The sequence below is a fragment of the Equus asinus genome, chromosome 30, assembly GCF_041296235.1.
Source record: "Equus asinus isolate D_3611 breed Donkey chromosome 30, EquAss-T2T_v2, whole genome shotgun sequence".
Taxonomy (NCBI): domain Eukaryota; kingdom Metazoa; phylum Chordata; class Mammalia; order Perissodactyla; family Equidae; genus Equus; species Equus asinus.
In genome coordinates this window covers 18,631,994-18,648,216 of record NC_091819.1, presented here as the reverse complement: position 1 = coordinate 18,648,216, position 16,223 = coordinate 18,631,994, and positions in this window count along the sequence as shown.

Below are 16,223 nucleotides of genomic sequence, written 5' to 3'. Positions count from 1 at the left end.
AAAATGCTCCCTTCTAAGGAAGGAAAACTATTCTTAGGCAATGCTCAATTTTCTTTTGTGTAATTGTAGTTTGCTAGCCACATTCCTATGGAGCATAGCTCATAGGACAGGAGTGATATTGAGTGAATAAATTAAAAGTTGGCTTTAAGTGCATGTCTTATTGTAGGAAAACACTTCAAATGCATTATCAGATGTTTCCATGGACCCTTATGCTCTATGGAAGCCATGCAATTGACACTGACCATGGGTCCCAGAACCTAATGTAATCACACTGGGAGTCAACTCACTGTTAAAGAAAATTAAAACAAGTCAAAGTCTCTAAGGGGAAGTTTTGGGAACCAGCACAAGCTTTTAGAAATCTAACAATTTTTGGACCTATAATTGAGTAGTATTAAATGACTTGCATTTAATGACTCATGGGATTTACTGACTCTAATCTCTCTATAAAATGCTTCCCAAGAGGTGGTTGTGTTTATTCCCAAACATGTTTGTCGGTTGTAACTGTTAACGAAATTAGGTAACTTAAATAGTGTTACAAACAATAATATAAAATAGAATTATTGTTTCTATTTGGAAAGACTAAGGTAAGTGGCTACCTTGTAGCTTGTACATTCTGAGCATTAGTTTCTTCTCAGTTTTGGACCTTTCAAATAACTTCTTCCTATCTGTCAAGATGTCTAATTTTTTATCCATGTTACTCTTTATTGGGAAAAAAATCAACATTTGCCTTATAATTTTGGCTTTTTAAAAGAATTCCTTCCTCACTTTTAGGTCACAAATATACACTCCTACCTGGGACTGGCTGCATAAATTGCCAGCCCAGTGCAAAATGAAAACATGGGATTCTTTGTTCAAAAATTAAGAATTTCAAGATGGCAACAGCAGAGCATTCAACCAAGCACTGGGCACTTCTGGGTGCTGGCCCTTGAGCATGTCCCACACTCGTGAAGCCTGCTGTACTTCTATATCATCTTCTATGACTATAATTACTTCATTTTTCACATTTAAGGTTTTAATCTTTTTAGAGGGCTTATTTGTATAAGATCTTAAATGGACAAAGAAAATGCGGTATATATGCACGTATATATGTATATATACACACATGCACACATACACACAATAGAATACTATTCAACCATAAAAAAGTTGAAATCATGCTATTTGTGACAACTTGGATGGACCTTGAGAGTATTAGGCTAGGTGAAATAAGTCAGATAGAGAAAGACCATTATGGTATGACTTCATTTATATGGGGAAGATAAGCAAATAAACACATCGATATGGAGAACAGATTGGTGGTTACCAGAGTGGAAGGGGGTGGGGGAGCGTGAAAGGGGTAAAGGGGCACATATGTATGGTGATAGATGACAACTAGACTTTTGGTGGTGAACACAATGCAGCCTATACAGAAGTCAAAATGTAATGATATACACCTGAAATTTACATAATGTTGTAAATCAATGTGACCTCAAAAAGGAAAACTCCCGCAAAGATTTTAATGAGGACTGTGTTAAATTTGTAGACTAATTAGGGACAGAATTGGTATCTTTATAATATTTGTTTGTTCACCCAAGAATTTGGACTATTTAATCAGATTTTCTTTTAGATCCTTTATGAGGGTGTTGAAATTTTCTCTAGAGGCCTCGTGTACTTTCGGTTAAGTTAGATCCTGGATATTTTGTTTGCTTTTGTAAATAGCATCTTATGTTTAGTATGAAACATAAATATTTTATATTTTATAATTGATTATTAACAGTTTGGATAAATAATAGTTATTTTTAAAAACAAATCTTGTAGCCTATGTTCTTTTATCATTTCTAAGAATTTTGTTATTCTTTTTTTTTTCCTGTGTAGATGATCATATCATCTGCAAATAAGGCCAGTTGTATAGATTGCAGGGCTCAGCGCAAAAGATACAAATTCAGGGGGAAGGGGAAAAAAAGGGCTTTAAAGTTCCCAAAATATAAAATTTTTCAGCAGTTTCTGTACTGGCTTGTCATGGTATTTCATATTTGCTATTTAATGTTGCTCTAAGTAATGTGAGGCTAAATTTTTTAACAATTAGCATAAATCTTACCATTCATTTCTATATAGTGCAATGCCAGTTTTAAATGCAGATATGAGAGCATTTGACTTGTATTCAGAACTACACAATTCATATTTCCTAGCTTATCCATGTGTGTGTGTACATATATACATATATAAATAGCCAGAATAGTGGAAATGTTGCACAAAACAAACTCAACTGTTTTTATTTCACTTCTTGACATGTGCTGAGCATTCTACCAACATGCTCCACCTTTTGCTGACTGACAGATAAGGAAGGATTGAAGGAAAAAGGAACCACGGGTTGCTCTGTCTTTCCCTTTCCTTCTATGTCATAACTTTCAGCATAAGTAGTTTGCTCATACAGGGAAGTAACACGAGTAAGGAAGGATATGATAGGTTTCCATGGTCATTTGTGTTTCTTAGAACACCATTGCCTTCTTTCTGCACTTGAATTCAGTTCTGGTTTGAACTGAAAGCATTTCCTCTCTGGGCTGTCAGGACCCCAGTTAGTTGCACATAGACACACTTACCTTACACTTGCTGTGAGTATTGTTGAACTCCTAAGCCTCATGGATCCACTGGAATTCTGTGCTCATGAGGCATCATGAACACCATATGCAGATGGAATGGCAGGGAACAGCGTACTACACACTTCAGTATGCGTGTTCCATTGTCTCATTAGATTTCACTTACAAACAAAAGTTCAAAAATCAAATGGTTAGGAATCCCAGCATGAGCAGAGCAGTAAACCAAGCATGGAGACCTTCTGAGCTCAGGGCACTGTGCCACTGCAAAGGTGACGTGCCCATAGCGTTGACCCTTCTGCAGATAAGAACTTCTCTTCCAATACTCACCTTTTATTTCTTTTCTATTTTTTTATAAAATTTGCCAGAGATAACAGTAGATATCTAATCAGTTACAAACGTCTGATAATAGTAGCAATGATATTTGTCATTCTCTTCTTTTTGATCAAATGAGTCTAAAATTTCTGTAAAAATAACATTTTTGCTATATTTCTGCTATATAACCTTTACACATTTAAGAAAGTTTCTTTCTATTTCTAATTTAAGTTTTTATCATAAATACATGTTGAAGTTTATTCAACGCTCTTCCTGAGTTTTCTCCTTAGTGTATTAATACGGCAAATTGTAGTGACTGACGTTTCTGTTGGTGAGTCATCCTTGGTTGTGTGAGATAAAGTTTACTTAATCTTGAGGTAATTTAAAAAAATATGCTATTGGGTTTGGTTAGTTAATACTTTAAGATTTCTATATCTATGTTCAAAGTGAAATGGGCCTATGAAATAAATCTTTGTTGCTGATTTTCCTTACTCAGTGTTGGAATCCAGACTAACCTCATAAAATGAGCTGCACAGCTTTCGCTTTTTGACTAATTTCTGGAAAAACTTACCTGAGACAAGAATAAACCATCTGTTGAAAGTTTGTTGGAACTCATCTGTAAAGATGTCTGAGTCTGAGTGTTTTGCAGAAGAGGTCTTTAATTATCCTTAATGTTTATTAGACTAAGTTTTCCGTTTTTCTTTTTCCTATTTTGCCATGTTATGTTTTTTCCAGAAATTTATTAGCATATACACATACTTTTTAATATTATTTTAATATCTGTTTAGTCTGTATTTCCACGTTTTTTAAACTTTTTTTCTTATTATTTGTTGTGATAGAGTTATACCTCATTAATTCTTCCAAAGAACCAGCTTAATTAATTATTTTTTAAGGATTGGCACCTGAGCTAACACCTGTTGCCAATCTTTTTCTTTTTTTTCTTCTTCTCCCCAAAGCCCCCCAGTACATAGTTGTGTATTCTAGTTGTAGGTTCTTCTGGTTCTGCCATGTGGGATGCCATCTCAGCATGGCTTGATGAGCAGTGCTAGGTCCACACCCAGGATCTGAACTGGTGAACCCTGGGCCACCAAGGCAGAGCACCCAAACTTAACTACTCAGCCATGGGGTCGGCTCCGGAACCAGCTTAATTTAATTAATCTGTTCTATTGCCTTTTTTCCATTTCACTAGCTCATTGTTCCACCTCACACCCATCTGGGTGAGCAGTGTGAGATAGGTTTCTGAGAGAGGGAAGAAAAGACCGGGAGACAAGAAATGAGACTTATGGGTTTATTGTGGAGTCACTTACAGGGAAGGTCCAGTGGCAGCCGCCTGGACAGCAGCATGCACCTGCTGCCACGCCCTGAGAGAAGCTTTCTTAAGTAGGCAGAGGGACAAAGCCTGCATGCTTGCCAAGGGGGATCATCCCTGTATGACCTGTATTCCGAGGATCAGAGCTCCCCCGACCATGGCCTCCATGTTCCCTCAGACCACGAGGGTCTTTGTGCTAACTCTCCCATGAGAAAGCAGCTAGGTCAGGCAAGCCCAGGACTGTTATCATTGGGAGTGCTGGCCCAGACAGGAGCCTCAAGGACACATGATTTTTTAAAAGGGCACACCAGCTAATGACCCTACACTCATTTTAATCTTTGTATTTCTTAAATCCTTACTTCTTATTTATTTGGGTTGAATGCTTAGTTAATATGCTTTCAAGTTTTTTAAATTTCATAGTAATTGTATATAAAATTATAAATTTATTTTTCAATACTTTATCTGCATTTCACACATTTTACAGTGTTTGCAATGTAGATTAGTTCTAAATGTTTGTAAGTTTTGTTATGTGGTAATTATTAGTGTTTTCCATCAATTATTTCTGGCTCTTTTCCTTCTGAGGTGATGGTAGAATTGCATTTCTCCAAATCCTTTGAAGTTAGGTATGGCCATGTGATTTGCTTTGAGCATGTGACCGTGAGCAGAACTGACATCACTTCCTGGCTGAAATTCTAAGAGTGACTGTCTAAATCATGGTAATTTCTTTACTCGGCCATAGCAATCGAGGAAATGCAAAGATTAAGCTTCTTTCAATCCGGATCCCTGGGTGACAATGACTTAGAGAAGAGACCCTTGTCAACCCATGGCGGGCATGTTATAAGATGAGCAAAAATTAAAATTTTGTTGTTTCAGGACACTATTTGGCAATTTCTTGTTATGTCACCACAGCCTAGTTTATTCTCACTGAAACAGCTTACAAATTTTTCATCTTGAGGATTATTTAGTAATATGTTATGTACTTGCTGGATATATGGGTGGTTTTAAAAGTTATCTTTTATTTTATTGTATTACGGTCTTTGTATCCATAACAATCAGAACTGAAATTTTAGACAAATTGATATAATAGAGTGGGGATGGGTGAAGAGTTTTTCCAATGTCAGTAAGACAAGCCAAGATGCTTGCATTGTTAGATTTAAATATAGATGTTGATAAGCTTAAGAAATCTACAGAGAAAATAAACATGGGCTGCTGAAGCAGAATATGCAAACTCAACCCAACCACTATGCCACCAGGCTGGCCCCTATCCTTTTAATGTTATGATTTGTGTTCTTTGGTATAATACTGAGTACTCTTTTATATTTTAGTATGTGGCACATTTTTGTAAATATCCCATGTGTGCTATAGTAAAAATGTATATTCCCTGTTTATTGGGAATAGAGTTATGTATATACATATATATTATACATTGTGATTTGAGTATATATTTGACTATACATTATGTATAATTGTTCAAAGTTATTACTTGCATTTCTCAAGTCTTCTATATATCTTATTTTTTGTCTGCCTGAATCATCAGTTCTGAAAGATACATGTTAAAGTTTCCAATTTCAATTCAGACAGTTGTTACTGCTGACGTGTTGGCACTGTGTTATTTGGTACACATTGATTGATATTGATTGTATCATCCTGCCCTATTGTTTCGTTCTGAGTATAACATTCTTCTTTGCACCTTATGATATTGCCGTCTTACATTTTATTTTATCAAATATGAAGTTTGTCATTCCACTTTATTTGGTTTATTTGTTTATTGTCTTTTTCCATTCTTTTATTTTCACCAGTTTTATATCCTCTTGTTTGAACCGTGTCTCTTTTAAACATTGTTAGATCGGGCTTCATTTTAGCCAATATGACTATCTCCTTTTTTTGGTTAGTTATTGTAATTATTATTAAGGCAAAGCATATTTGTACCATCTAATTCCATATATTCCATTTATTATACTTTTATTTTTTTAAATTTCTTTTCTGATTTCCATTGGATCTATTAAGTTTTATCCTTCAGGTTTGAAAGTTAGATATTCTTTTTTTTAAAAAATGGTTACTTTTAACTCAAGATCCATTCCCATGTTTATTTTCTCTATAGATTTCTTAAGCTTATCAACATCTATATTTAAATCTAACAATGCAAGCATCTTGGCTTGTCTTATTTACCTTGGAAAAACTCTTCACCCATCCCCACTCTATTATACCAATTTGTCTAAAATTTTAGTTCTGATTGTTATGGATACAAAATCTCTTTCTCTTTCTCTCTCTCTCTTTTAAAATTTTCCCACTTAGATGAACTATTTGACCACCTTTAATTCCTATATCTCTTCCAGTATCTTTCTGATTTATTTATTTTCTATATGGGATGCCACCATAGCATGGCTTGATCAGCGGTGCATAGGTCCGTGCCAGGGATCCAACCCCACAAACTCTGGGCCACTGAAGCAGAGTATGCGAACTCAACCACTATGCCACCAGACTGGCCCCTATCCTTTTATTTTTAATTGCATACATTCTTCAATAATTTCTTTCAAAGTGAGAAGTTTTATGAAAAATCTTCTGAACCCATATGTCTGAGAATATTTTTAATTACATCTTCATATTTAAGTGACAATACCCCTGAATATGAAATGTAAGATTCTAAGCATTTTTCTTTTCTTAGGAAAAATTCTTTTACTTTTTGCATTCAAGTTGATCCCAAGTAAGGTGATATAAATTTGATTCTTTTTCTCATGTAGTTCATTTTTTCTTACTTTTGGAAGCATTTTGAATAATTTCTTTATCTTTGATATTCTTAGATTTTATTGTAATGGATTTAGGCGTGCTATGAACCTTTTAAATCTGAATTATTTTGTCTTTTGTTAATTCTGAAAAGTTTATTTCTTTATGTTTTCCTCCTCCATTTATTTCTTTTATTTTAGGACCCTCATTATCTATACACTGATACTTCCACATATACCCTCTATATCCATTACTTTTCCTTTATATTTTGTATAAAAGAAAGGTTTCTGTCTTTCTCTTATCACCATCTGATTACCCAAACGTCTACTTAACTCCAAACCTTTATCCATTGTTTTATTTATTCTGTCTATTGGATTCCTTATTTCAGCTATTATGTTTTTCATACATAGTATTTCTACTTGGCTTTTGTTATGATCTCTTGTTCCCAATTTACATTTTGTTTTGTTTTGTTTTTGTTTTTGTTTTTGTGCTGAGGAAGATTCACCCTGAGCTAACATCTGTCCCAATCTTCCTCTATTTTATATGTGGGTCTCCACCACAGCATGGTTGCCGACAAGCAGTGTGGGACCACGCCTGGGAAGAGAACCTGGGCCACTGAAGCAGAGAATAAAGAACTTAAACCAATAGGCCACAGGACTGGCCCCTGATTTATAGGATTAATATCTTTATCTCTTGAAGTATTTTATTGTGTTTGTTTTATGTTAGTGTTTCCATCCCAATTATTCTGTTTTAGGAGTTACATGTTCTTTGGTTGGCTGTTTTTATTGTATAGTGGATACATTCTTTAGGTAAATAAATAAATCAGTCTGCAAGCTCAAGTTTCCCAGGGTGTGTCACTTACCCAAGTAGGTGGCATTCTTCAGAGATGGGCCAAATTTAAGTCCTGGTATGTGTCTGTCGCCCTGTAAATTAAAAGAGAAGGAAGGTGATGAGATCCAGTTTGGAGAGCCCTTGGCGCTATGAAAACATTATCAACTACTTCCATTTACTTCCATTCTATCAAGCAAATCTTCTGTTCCTGGATTTACCTTTAATACTTCAGAAAGTGGCTTTATAATTTAGTAAGTTTGGGGTGGGCGTCAGATGAAGAGGTGTAGGAGTGAATGCCCAAGGGTGAATGGTCAGGCATCTCCTGTTTTTCATCAGCTTATCACCCTACAAGGTACCTGACAGTACCCTGACAAGTGGTCAGGGCTATTTTGGCTAATTATTATGGCCACAAGCATCCAATTACTGTCTCAGGCAAGAGGAGAACTTAAAAGCCCCTCTGAAAATTAGCTTCTCACAGCTGGCCACTTAGTGCTAACTTTTCTTTCCTGGTATGTAGATACATTGTCCTCTGAAGTCAATTGACCAGCAATTTGACATTCAGAGCTAATATAGACCTGACTGCTTTCTAATGACTTTTTAATTTGGTCAGAAGTGAGGAAAGAATTCTATGCAAAGGGCAAGGACAAACAATTTCAGGAACAGAAAGGAGAAGCCCAACCCACAGAGCCAACCAGTTAAGACTGAGACTGCACAAGTGACTGGGGCATGTCATATGGCCAAGAGTGAAATATGATTTAAATTCTTCCTTGGGACTGGCTTACTTCAGAAGACTTAGTTGGGTGTGGGAACAGTCACTGTGGTCTGTAGGAGAGCCCTTTTCAATTTATGAAGAGTTTCATACAAGCATTCTCTCTTTTAATCCTTATTATGATCTTATGCAGTAGGTAAGGCAGGCAGGATTCCCATTTTACAGATGAGTAAGTTAAGACTTGGTAGCTTCCCCTCACCTCATCATTTGCATGGGGGCAGAAACAGTATTTGCATACAGGTCCTTCTGCATTCCACAGATAACCATATACTCTCTCCTTGAGAGAGAACATGACCTCCCTTATCAGCAAGCATATAAACACAAAGTTGTTAAAGGCTTGCTGACTCATTTAGACAGAAATGAGTGCCCAGAGTATAGAATTACCCTATAAAAAGTATCTGCCTGGATCAGCGCCAGCTGGGAATTTAGCCTCAGGCCCATAGAGGGGTGTAGGGAGCTCCATGGAAAGCAAAGGAAGGAAAGAGAACAGAGAGAGTGCAAAAGGGAAAGAGTGATCTCAGCAAGTACTATTTTAGGAGTCTCCTTTCCTGTGAGTTTTATTCCACAAGATTATAAAAGCTAATCCCAGGCTGCAGATTTTTAAACAGGAAAACAGCCTCTTGGTTTGCTTTCTGACCTAGTCCTTTTCCACATAACTCAATTTGTCCAACACCCAGAGCACCAAAGTTACGTTTCTTGGAGCAAAACCACAAAATATTTCTGGTCTTTCCCATGTGGTTTGTTTACTGGGTTATGGTTGGTTTAATCTTATCAGTTCTGCTGAGCAAGATGCTCTGAGCTATCTTCCTGAAGTTTGTCTCCCAGCAGGCAATTCTCCACTCCTTGCTACCTCATTAATGTCAGAAATCCTGAGGTGAGGTGTTTGCCAAGCTGTAGCTCTCAGAATAAAGAGAGAGAGAGAGAGAGAGAGAGAGAGAGAGAGAGAGAGAGAGAGAGAGAGAGAGAGTTCCTCATTTCCTGTAGATATGTATGTATAGTACATTTTTCCTCTTCTCCTTCCAATCCCTTCAATAAAAGGAGGAATGATGTCCTCCAAAGACAATGCAGCCTAAAGCATAAATCATAGCCCTGAGGAGAACAAAAAAAAAACCCAGAAAGAGAAAGAAACAAAAACTCTTGGATATTATGGTTAGAAATTACTCCAAAGATAGGTCTTGTGGACCCAGGATTGACTCCTTTCCCCTTGATCTACTTGGGATTGAAGATTTATTTTAGTGTGTAGTGGGAAGGGAGTGGCCTGTCTTGGGAGGGGTTGGGGTGTGGATGAGAGAGACAGAGGATGGGAAGAGGAAAGGGAAAAAAGAATGATCATCAGTTTCTGTCTTCAGTGATGTTATTTTGGATTGTGAAGACAATCCAAAAACACAAAATGATGACAGAACACAAAATGAGGACAGAGTCGTGGAAAAGGGAGTGCAAGTAACTGAGACCCATGACTGCCCCATTTCTACTACCAAGACTGCACCCAATGAGGAGGATGAACAATGACTAGTGCTCTGAATCCCTGGCATGGGTGCAGCTGAATAAATTAGAGAAAAGCTGAGCAAGCTTGCCTCACTTTAATGGCAACAGCCAACAATTATATAGACCTTATGATGTATCGGGCGTTATCTTAAGGTTCTAAACACTTTGTTTATATTAACTCCTTAATCCCCAATAACGACTCCCTAGACTATTATAGCACGATTTTACAGGTGAGAAAACTGAAGTGTAGAGAAGTTATGTACTTTGCCCAAAGACACACAGCCAGTGGTAGAATTCAGATTCAAACTCAGGCAATCTGGCTCTGGAGTATGTGGTCTTAACACTACATCTTACTACTTTTCTGGGCTAGACAGGGATGTTCATGCTTGTCTTATTTAAAATAGTGAAAAGTTAATAGTAAACTTTCAGCAAAAGGGGAAAATGGTTAAATAAATTATGTAACCTAAGTTGAAGAGGCATAAAAATTTATGTTTTAAAATGTTATTCAATAGCACAGGAAAGTCTTCATGAGATGGTATCAACAGAAAAAGTACAACATAAAACAACATAGACTATGACCCAAACTTTGTTTAACAACAAAATCTTTTGTACCTACCTCTGTATCATCTATCTCTGAATAGGTAAACGTAGAAAAGAACAATACAAAGAAATACACCAATGTATTTACAGTGGTTATTTCCAGACAGTGGGATGAATGGTAATTTTAGTTTTCTTCTTTACGCTTTTTCATATTTGCCTCTTTCTAAAAAGAATCTGCACCTAATATATTTATAATAAAAAAAAAAATCCCTGTGTAGGGAAATGATGTGGTTGAACCTGATTTCTTCTTTCTCATTAAGTGCATTCCATCCTGAGACCACTGTTTTCATTACTGGCTACGCTTCATCGTGGAGGGGGGTGGTTCAGCTTGCATCCCCTCCGCTCATCCCTGGCATTTCTTCCTGTTCATGTCAGTGTTCTATAAACTTATCTTGGTCCACAGAAAGGAGCCCTGTGGTGAACTCTGGGATGGTGCAGACTTTGCAGTAAGGTTAACCACCTCCTAAATGATGAGGCTTTGAACCTTTGGTTTTGTGTATCAGATTTCTGTTCATAAGGCAGAGGTGATACTTGGTAGCTGAATTAAGATATGCATGATGATTTAATTAAAGGGATTTAACATAAATGGTAACAGATAGAGACTATATGTGAGCCGGGGGGGAAGAAAAGGCATATCAAGGCTTTAAATAATAGAAATGTCCACAGACATTTGTTCATTTGTAAATAGTTGAACATTTATCATGAAATACATCTTTGGATCTTTTTCACATTGAGTATCACACAGCTGTGAATATGGAACAATCCTCTGGTCTCAAATTTCCCACTCAGTAAGAGAACATCCACCTCCCTACCCCCCACTTTCTGTTGAATGTCCCTTTCTTAAAGACTGACAAAAGATTATTTGACTATCCATGCTATTTGTGGAATTTTCACTTTAGTGTTATATAATCTGAATCCTTCCCTCTGTGATTTAAACACGTTTTTCTCTTTTTGTTATATTCAGCAAAAGTAGCCCCAGAGGGCATCTGGCCTTTGGCTCACTAAGACGAACTAAGACATTATTAATTAATGGATCTGTTCCATGACTCTTTTAGTGAGAAATTCAAATACAGAAACCTTAGGATCAAATAGGACCCAGACAGATTCTAGAATTCCCAAGCCACCCACTAGGTACTCTGACGATTGTTGGTGTGACTGCCACCATTCTCCAGAGGACAAAACAGGAGGTCCAGGTGAGGAAGGGGGAGCGGTGAGGAGCTTGGTGAGGGACAGACCCCTGTTCTAACTGCGAGTTTCCAGTCAACTGACACCATCCTACTACCATCAGAACTCAAACTGTTTATCGGGATCCTGCACCAAAACAGTTGACATCCTACCATACAAAAATAAAATAAAATAAAATATTGGGTAGTGCACGGACTGCCTGCAGGTCTGCAGAATTGTTTTCCATATACTAGCACAGCAGAAAGGGTCCCACACACCTCCAGTGACCAGTGTCAGCCCTGACCAGATGTGAGGCCAGCACACCCTACCTGCAGGCAGTCCGTGAACCAAAGTCCTCAGTGGCCCTTGGGCACAAAGGCATAAATCATCGATTTTCTATGAATTAGGGATTACTGCAAAATCGTGTGCTTTCTATTAATAGATCTTCATAAATGCTGCAGGTGCGGCTGGAGCTTGTCTTTGAAGTACTGCTTAATCGTCCCCTTCCCAAATCCTCATAATCCAACTGCCATAAAAAACCCCGGGGATTATTGATTGAGAGGACCTTGGGGATCCCTAAGGGCGCTGCGGCTCAGACGCCGGCCTGCCCCCAAGGTGCGGCGGCAGGCTCGAATGCGTGCCAGGTGTGGCGGACCTGCTGAGCCAGCCAGGAGGGCCAGCCAGCTCCTCCAAGACAGAGACAGGGGCAGAGCCCCAGGGTGGAGACACCAGGCCATGGTACCCACAGGTCGCCTGTGTCTGCCTCATCACTTTCAACCTTAAAGAGTGGATTTTTTTTTCCCCTTACTAAATATCTTGCTTAAAACAATATTTTTTGGAGCTATAGTTTGAGGCAAATTTTCTTAAGATGAAATTTCCACATCTAGGATGCGTTTCCTTCTCTTCTCTATTTCATGAATGCCTTCTAATGAGCCAAGGTTCTGCTCAAATGTCACCTCGCTTGTGGAACCTTCCCGAGTTGCTAGACAGACTTGGTCACTTCCCCTTTGTGTTTCCATATTACTGTGTTCATGCCTCTGTTTTAGCACTATTTATATTTGAGCTTATTTTATGAGTGTGGCTGTTCATTTATGGGCACATCCCTTATCTCCTGAGTTCCAGGCACTGGGCTGGATGCTGAAGATAGAAAGTTGAATAAGACAAGTGCTTGATTTTGAGGAAATCACAGGGTCATGGGAGAAAGATATGAAAATAACTAGAGGAGTAGACTATGGTAAATGTGGTCATAAAAAGCACTCCAAGATCTTAGGTAGGGAGCCACTAGTCCTCTCTGGGTTGTGAAAACTTGAGAACTGCTTTACTGGGAACACTCCAGCAGAATGCCTGGCACTTACCCAGTGCTCAATAAACATTAATGGAATTATTGATGCAGTTGAAAGATGCCTGGATCTGGACTCATTTCCCAGGTTGGAGTCCCAAGTTATGCCTTTCAGAAGATGTGTAACCTAAAGCAGGTCACTTGAACCTTCTGTCCTCCTTTCTCATCAGTGAAATGGGTATAATAATACTGGCTTTCTTCTAGCTCTGTTATCAGAAGCAAGTGAGGAAATTTAAGTGAAGGCAATTTGAACCCTCTGAAGAGGTAAGTAAAGGTAATGCCTCATTGTGAATGCTGTTATCTTCTGGCACAGAGAGAGTTCTCCTATTGAAAGCAATTCTATGCATGAAACCCCATGGGCTTAACTACAGGATGTGGAAAACTGAAACCATGGCTGGTGTTAAGACAGTGAAGAAGAGACAGGAAGTCCTATTCTTTCATTCCTCCTGAGCATCTGCCTGTATGTTACATGTTTGCGTGGGCCCAATGGGTTCCAAGATTTGAGATAACTATGAAATATCTTTGAGTGCTAGTTGGGCAATTCTGTTTTATGTAGAACAGAACTAGTGCACAGAGATATCCACACCTCCCAGGAAGAATTTCCCCAATAGCTTTTCATAGTCTGATAGAAATGACTCCTATTGGATCCAGAATCAGCCGGATAGGTGTAGCTATTATAGGTGGGTTTTGAGGATTGCTGTCATGTTCAAATTTCTTCTCATTGCCTTGATAGCTGTGGTCAGGAATGAACAATAGCCTGTCAGTGTGAGTTTGAGGGTAGACACATCTATCATTGATTTAAACAGCTTTGTACTGCACCATAGTGCTAAAAATCACAAAATTAATCAACCAGTAGAAAGACATCCTTGGAGGTGAATGGATGGAAGAAGATGTGAATAGAAAGGAATGTGTTTGGACAGGGGTCTATTTATCATTGCACCTTAAGTGCTTTGTGGGCCTATAAAAATATGGAAATGTGTGATAGAGTGGAATGCACAATGAAGGGAGGCAAAGACTTTGGAGGGAGAGAGAATGCTTCGCTTCTGACAGTAATATACACTCAAACGAAAACGTACTTGGCAAAATTTTTGACTGTCCTTCCCACATGGAATGGTGTTTGTTCGATGAGGTAATATGCAATGAGAAATAAAGCTCCATGTGGCCTGCAAAAGGAAAAAGATCATTTTCAAAGTATTCAGGTCTCCTCTATGTATGATTCAGGCAGAAGCTGGGGTTTAGCCTGTATAGCTCATTAGCCCCAAAACGTGCTTGCCACATGGGAGTGACAGCGAGAAGCCAGGCAGCCATGGCTGACCAGCTGTGAGGTGTGCTGGAGCTTGGAGCCACACATTTCATGTCTGGAAACTACCACTGCTCTATACACATCGATCTACCTAACAGGGTGGTGCAATCATCTCTGTGGTAATATGTCCCTGGCTTTTGTTAAGCTGCTCTTTTATGGTAAAACAAGAAAGAAGAAAAAATGTCCACAGCTCCCTTTGGTTCTGAATCTGAAAATTGGACTGACCCTATCCTCATGGCTGAGTGTGTGACTAGTACTATGAGCAGCTCCTTCTATCCTTTAATCCCTTACACCCCAGACTGGCATTTTAGGGGCAGCCATACTGCACCCACTCTCTCAACGGTGCCCATATTTTCTTCAGATTAATTTGCTGACCATGGAATTGTCTGTGGCCCCAACGTAGACACTTTTGTTATAAAGTGTGTAATATAATTAGACTTTTTAAAGTTTGTCAGTATGTTACATCGCTTAAAAGAAACTAAAAAAAGTACCAGGCACTCACATCTATTGTTAATTGTTGTTATATATTTTACTCATAGCTTAATGCAGATATCCTGTTATTGTTGAAAACATTGATACCTCAGCCTCTCTGGTTTAGAGATTACTTTTGCTGGGAAGAAAGACTTTTTGAATCACCTGCCACTGGTGAGTTCCCACTAAGACTTTTATCAGAAGGAATGGGATGCCTGCTTCCCCATCAATGAGATATTGATTAGGTGGTGTAATTTTGAACTCAATGGGATATACTAACTAAATGGGATGTACTAGAATTTATACAATTAATACTACTGGAGGAGAGACTATTGACCACCCAGAGGAGGGGCTCACAGTGGTAGTTATCAGGGCTCCCTGGAGCGTATCTGAGAACAACTGATCCCTAGGGAATCTCTCAGCAATCCCAATTGTAAATCTTTGCTGTAGGAAAACAGGCATGAAAGCTTAAGCCATGTTATCCCAGAAAGACAAATACAAAGGAAATTAAACCTTTGATCTCTTCATGTAGCACTGCACTGTGATCTCCTGATATGTATGCATTTTCTTTGTAATAAAGAAATAACCCAAAAGAAAAACCCAATACAAATTCAGAGTGCTCTTAGCAAACACTTGTAAGTTTTCTCCCTTGGATTGCCTTTAGGGATCCATTTCTTTTTCCTCCAGTTTGCCTTGAAAGATGAGCAGCTAGATGTACTCATTCAACTTCCTGATGCCATCTGGGAGTGCTCGCAGCCTTTCCGCTAACACTAATTAAGGACCTATCAGGTCCTCCAGGGAGCTGATACTCACTAACACAATCCGGGACCATCCGGAGGGAGGCAGGACTCTTATAAGCTGTTTGCCCCAAGTCACCCAACAAAGGTGGCAAATTCCCAGGGAAAGTATCAAATGAATCTGTTAATGAGCCAAACTCTAGGAAAGAGGGCAGATCCAGGGACTGAGTGAGCTGAAGGAAGTGGAAAGTTTATTTATCTGGTTCCTAAATGCATGCTAATGTGAGGGTCTCTCATCTTGGTTGAAAACATTTTCAAGCCAAATCTTTCACTAGTTAAAGGAATCTCAGATAAACCAAGGGCCTCAGAGTTTACATTTTGAAAAAAATAAAACCAGACAATTTGAACCCTATGAGGGTGAATATTTTTATATAAATTATAGTTGTTACTTGTCTACGTTGAGATTTTTGTCTCCTTTAAGTAAGAATTTACCCCAAATCAGGCCCTGAGTTGGCCGGAAAAACTAAGAGATCAGTTTGTTCAAACTATTTTGCAAGAGAATTAAGTGACATGTCCAAGTTCATACAAATGAATGTAATGTCT